The sequence below is a fragment of the Sceloporus undulatus genome, chromosome 4 (assembly GCF_019175285.1).
Source record: "Sceloporus undulatus isolate JIND9_A2432 ecotype Alabama chromosome 4, SceUnd_v1.1, whole genome shotgun sequence".
Lineage (NCBI taxonomy): Eukaryota > Metazoa > Chordata > Lepidosauria > Squamata > Phrynosomatidae > Sceloporus > Sceloporus undulatus.
Window position 1 is genome coordinate 182287129 of NC_056525.1, and position 6000 is coordinate 182293128.

The window sequence follows — 6000 nt, forward strand, 5'->3', positions numbered from 1 at the left end:
TGGTAGTAGTATTCATGTTCACAAGTCTGTTTTGGATGAGGCACAAGGAGCTATTCTGTAACCCATTATGCACCACCTCAAACGTCCCTCTGGCAGTTTTCTTGTCATGAGAAGGGCTGTTGCTGTTGCTGCTGTAGAAAGGGAATGGAGGCACAGAGGCAATTCCAGTGATGAAGATACAGCTGGTCTGACCTTCCCCTTCTATCTGTCCACTCTATGTCTATAGGTAGGGCAATTGTCATACCATGTGTCTCACACAACCTTATTCTCATCATTGCTAGAGTCAAGGTACTCTTATCCTTTCCAGAGTGACTACACTTTGTTCTTCAGAACAGCTTTTTCTTCAAGAGCATAAGCTTTCTTCCTGAAGAATAAAGACCTTCACTTTTTGTTATTATCCTAGTGTGCATACACATGGTAGAATTAATGCAGTTTGACACCACTTTAAATGCCATGGCTCCATCCTACAGAATCTTGGAATCTGTAGTTTTGTGAGGCACCAACATACTTTGAGAGAGAAGGCAAAAGACAGTGTAAAACTACAAATCTGAGGATTCCATGTAGATGGGGCTACATCACTTAATGTAATATCAAACTGCATTGTTTCTACAGCATAAATGCACCCCTACTTCACTGCAATTTTTTTTAAGTTAAAGAAAATTGTGCTTTTTTTTTGTTCCATGGCTTGTTCCCTGCCCCCATTTTCAAGTGGGAAAGCAAAGGACTTCTTGAAGGTAAGAAATTTCATAAAACATATTTGCATCACTATAAACTAGTGAAAAGTGATCAGAAATAAAATAAGGAGGAATATGTAGCAGCCAACCACATCAGAAAGTAACCTTGTTTCCTTTAAAATACTGATTTATAAAAATAAAAAATAGCCTTTGGGAAGCTGACTGTAAATGAGACAGAATATTGCTTTAAATAAAATATTCATCTTAATGCTTGATTTCTATCTAAATCCAATTTTGGAGTATAGCTACTTAATGTGAGTAGAAAATGTATGGAAATCCTTTATATAAATCAGATGACTTGGATTTTAATCCCATTACAACCAATGGGAGTTTTAAAATCCCTAGCTGTTGTTTTTAGCTTAGTCCCTGAACCCCTAGCTAATTACCTTGAAACATAATGTAAAGGTTACAAAATCTGAGAAAATATGTATAGGGTTTCTTAAAAAGTATAATTTAGATATATTTAAAACCAAATCCTCCCTGTGGTGTTAGAAATTCATACATTTAAGTACTTCATTCTTGATCCAAAATATATTGGAGATTTGCCTTGAGGGTACTTAATGCTCCTTTGTACATAATGTCTAGATTTTCCTTCTCATCTTCTCAAAGCTTAGAGCCCTTCTTATCTTCTTTCCTTTCATCTTTTCAAACCTTGTTCACATTATGCCATGTTACATGTTATCCCCAAGTAAACTAATGAAAGAGTATTTTAGTTTGCAATACTGTGTCTGTGAACATGAATTCTTATGTTATTACATATTCTACTTGTCTTGGGAAAAAATTCAACAGAGAGTGAAACCAAACATTCATACTCATTATTTTTATTTATGTAGTAGTTAAATTTGGACACATTTCTCCCACAACTTTCACCTAGCAGTCAACATGCCATCATGCAACCTAGACTTTTCCCAGTTTAAGAACCAGTGTCTGAATATCTATTTTTTCCTCTCCTCCTTTCCTTTTGTGTCATGTCTTTTTAGATTGCAAACCTGAAGATGGAGACTTCTTTTTAATTTATTTTTAAAAATGGAGCATGAGTGATCCTGAAAGTCTTCACAGCTGCAAAACCAAGGTGAAGGGGAAGACAAATACTTGACTTTCATAGTTTTACATCAAAACTGAAGATCATGGTTACTGTTCTCAAAAATGGTTTACTTCATAGTTAGGACTTCTTCCTCTGATCATGACTCTTTCTGGGTAAAGGAGAAAAGAAGAAAGACCTGATAGTGATACATATAGTGCTGTTCCACCCCCTCCTCAATGTCTCCCCATGTCTAGCAGATGGTGTTCACTGTGGGGGAAGGGTTGTAGACAATCCAGGGAAATGATGGGTACATGCAGTGTGTAGTGCATGGCTGCACACAATGCAATTGTTGGACAGAATCCATACTTAACAATCCTTCTTTGTACTTTTTCTCTGCTGTCTACCCTCTTATCATGTTTGCATTGTAAACAAGTAAATACTACAATGCACTCTGAAGTTTTCTAATAATTTTAGAATAGCTACAATAGCTTGCATCCTGTAAATGATTTATTGTGTTTTAGTGCAGTTTCCACATCAACAAGTTTCTTTATGGACAGAACACAGAGGGCTATCTTCTTACCATTGCATGGTACCAAAAACCTACCAAACCCAGCAGCTGTCAAGCCCCAAGAAGGACTCCTACTCCTGCTCCTTATGGGAAGGCAGAGGAGGGAGGGAGAAGGTGGTTCAGACCATGGGGGCAGGGTGGAGAGAAGAGAAAATTCACCTGTACTCCATTTGAGAGCACATCCTCATTTCTTGCCCCATAACTGAGCTGTGGCCGGCTGTTTCTCTATGGTCTGATTTGTGTCCTTGCCACCCCCACCATAAGGAATGGCCTCAGGAACCCCTCCCAGGGCTTGGTAGTTGCAGGGAAATGAAAGGACACAGAACTACACATGTGGAGCCATGTGCATACACAGAATTTTGTTCATATGTTTTCGGTAAACTGGGAATTTTGTATTAACAGAATTCTTGTCAAATGGGTTTAAGAAAGTCTTGCAGGCCTTGGAACCTGTGGGCCATGATTTCTTGAAGGGAAATGTTTAAAGAAAATATCAGTTCTTGGTATTGCTACCATGTAGTTCTTGTGCCCATTATGTATTATTTACATAAGTGCTCTCTTGAGCATTATGGTCCTGAGTAGTGGAGGAGGGAACTGTGCTATCTGCACACCCTCTTTACACATTTCTTTTGTCCTCTGTCCATGGAGGACAATTTTTGGACCATCTTCTACTTGTAGAAGGAAACAGGGAGACAGAGGACATACAGGGAGAAAGGTGGATCTGGGGTGTAGTCTTGAATAGACTGAATTGAACCTCTGAGAAACAATAACTGTATGAAGACTCTTCTCCCAGACTCCAGGCTGCCAACCCCACCAGGAGCAGGGAAAGAAACACAGGGCAGAGATGTATATTAAACTACTTTTGCGATCAGCAGCATAGTGTCCTGTGACGTGGTACCCCAATACCCAAGTCTTCAGCCATATGAGATGCCTTTGGAGAACTGTAGGATGGGAACGCTTGCTAGCCAAATCTTTTTATTTTCTTATTCTGGGATAAGCACAGGGGACCCAATACGGATTGTCAAATAGAAAGTAAATTCTCCCATCTTGGTCCAGGAGAAATTAGATTCTACCATTGAGGTTAAAGCCCTCCTCCCATGATTCTGATCTGGATTGAATTCCTTGAAGTTATTGTACAGTGAGGAAGAAAAAAGACATATGTGGAGTGCCAATAAATTTGACCCCTGGCCTGAGTTCATATAGAGACGTGTTCTCCCTCATTATGTCTGAAGTGACAGTTAAATATAGATGCTATAGCACCAACAAAGATAACGTTTTATTTCTGTAGAATGTGGAGTATAGCATTGAACTGTGTCAGCAGTGATGTGTCAAGAGACAAAGACTGAAAGATAAAGAAGCACTGTACATGGCCATTTGCTTGCTTTTCTGAAGTGCTTAATTGGAGTTCCATGAACACTATTGTAAAGGGTTGGTGTTTTGTTCTTTTTAATTCTCTGTACACATGTTGGTGTCTGTTTAAACAATGGAAAGCGAAAAAAGAGAAGAAAAAGAAATGTCTGAATTCAGTATACTGGTGTGATATACAAAAATATGAACTTCTCAAGGACTTGGCCTTTAAACAATTAAATAAACAAGTAACTTGGTTTGCCTTTCCAAATTAATGAATCCATACATTGATTTACTAGCCCCAGGGAAGGAGAACAAAGGTCTATTTGAACAGTGTTCACTATGGATTTGATGTATTTATAGAAAGAACATTACCTTTGGAACCTGCCCTCAGGTTTGTTGCTGTCATGAGGTCCAGCTCTACTATTAGATAGGATTAGACAGCTGTCCCAAGGGGCAGTTGCTGGTGAATGGAAGAAGAGAAGAGAATGTTGTGGTAGCTCCCCTGCTATTGACAGTGCCTTTTCTTGTTCCCTTCTGTTGGAGTAAAAAGCTACAACTGCCAGACAGTCTGACATACAGCCACTAAACTAGATTGCTGTACTGAGGTTGAGTGGAGGATGGTGTCACTGCTGTTTGAGTAAGATTCATTTGCTGGTCCAGTCAGCTTGAATGTGTGGAATGTGGGAAGGACAGGGGTAAGCCTCTGGTTCTTCAGGTAGCAAAGGATACTGGATCATCCTTGGCTATCAGTGAATTATGAGTAGATATTTCTGTACTGAGGAACCTTTCCTTCTTCCACTGCAAAATGTATGTGTGTATTGTAGTTTGGGCATATGTATAGACATCTCCTGAGGCTACAAGACTGAGCACTTATGTCCTGAATGTGCACATATGCCCTGTCAGCTATTGTAAAAAAATGATCAAATATTTTGATGAAAGGTAAAATATTAACTTTATCACAGTAAGAAGCCTTCATTCATCAAGTGTGATAGCTATGCTGTTTAGGAAAACAAATTAGACAAGTTGTTGTGAAACTATGAAACTAATTTTTTTAACAACTGCAATTTCTTTTCGTTTTTAGACTTGTTCAGTCAATGATAAGTCCAGACATTAAAAAGATTAAAAAGATCAAAAGGTTTGTGCTCAAAAAAAAAGTCTTTCTTAATATTAGGATATCAGACCAAGGGGCGAGATTAAGAGCTGTTATGGGGTGGTGATACTAAGCCCATGAAGCCATTAGCTGCAACAAAGAAACTGCTGTCAATGTGATAACAGAGTATCACACCTTAAGTGAAAATATACAACTAGAGTTATGGATTGACTGTTTCCTTTTGTTGTCCTTCCTCTTTCTGATTGAAAGTTGTGTTGTTTCTCTTTGAATTCTTTTTCAACGGTTGGCAGATAGAGCATACTTTTAGACCAGAAAAGCAAGTACAGTGCTCCCTCGGGTTACGAAATTAATTCGTTCCGCGGCTAATTTCGTAACCCGAAAAACCTTCGTAACCCGAATTGCCATAGGCGCTAATGGAAAAAAAGCCGCGGCTCTGCCGCGGCTCCATTGAAAATAGCGCCGAGGTTTTTTCGTAACCCGAAAAAACCTTCGTAAGCCGAAACAATAAATCCCTATGGGATTTTTTCGTATCCCGAAAAATTCGTAAGCTGGGTAATTCGTATCCCGAGGTACCACTGTATCTATAAAGTTGGAAGAATGGGAAGGGAGGAGAGGTGAAATCTACTGCATTTAAATGAACAAACATTTTTGTTTAATTGGTATAGGTGTTTCCTATGAAGCTTTGCTCTTTTCTAGGCAAACGTTAGAGATAGCCATCTTAGTATGTCCATTTTCTGTAGTTGATAATTTTCACAACTCTCTAAGGGGTTATTCTCACTGTAAAAATAATCCAGGATGAATCTAGGTTGAATCTTTGTTGTTTGGATGCATCCTGAATGCACCCAATTCAGGTTTTTTTTTTGGGGGGGGGGGTTGCCAAAAATCCACTTAACCCAGGATAATTGGTACTGAGTCTCCCCCCCCCCCCATGTTCTTAAAAAATATTTGCGTCATTGGCAGTGTGAATAATGATCTGAAAAGACCTGGGAATTAACCCTGCATGCTCAGCTATGTCTTTCCTCTCCAATGAGGGGAGAGGAGGACTCTCCCTCTCTTGTTTCCCTGCTGACCCCACTCTTTCTTGGCAGCCAATGGCTTCAGGGAGCAATGGGAGACATTGCTGCTGCCGCCACTGCCTTTGAGAAACCCAGCTGGAGACAGTTTCTTACATGGGTCACTAGCACCCTTGCAGGGTGCAGGGTTGGTGAGCATGTCT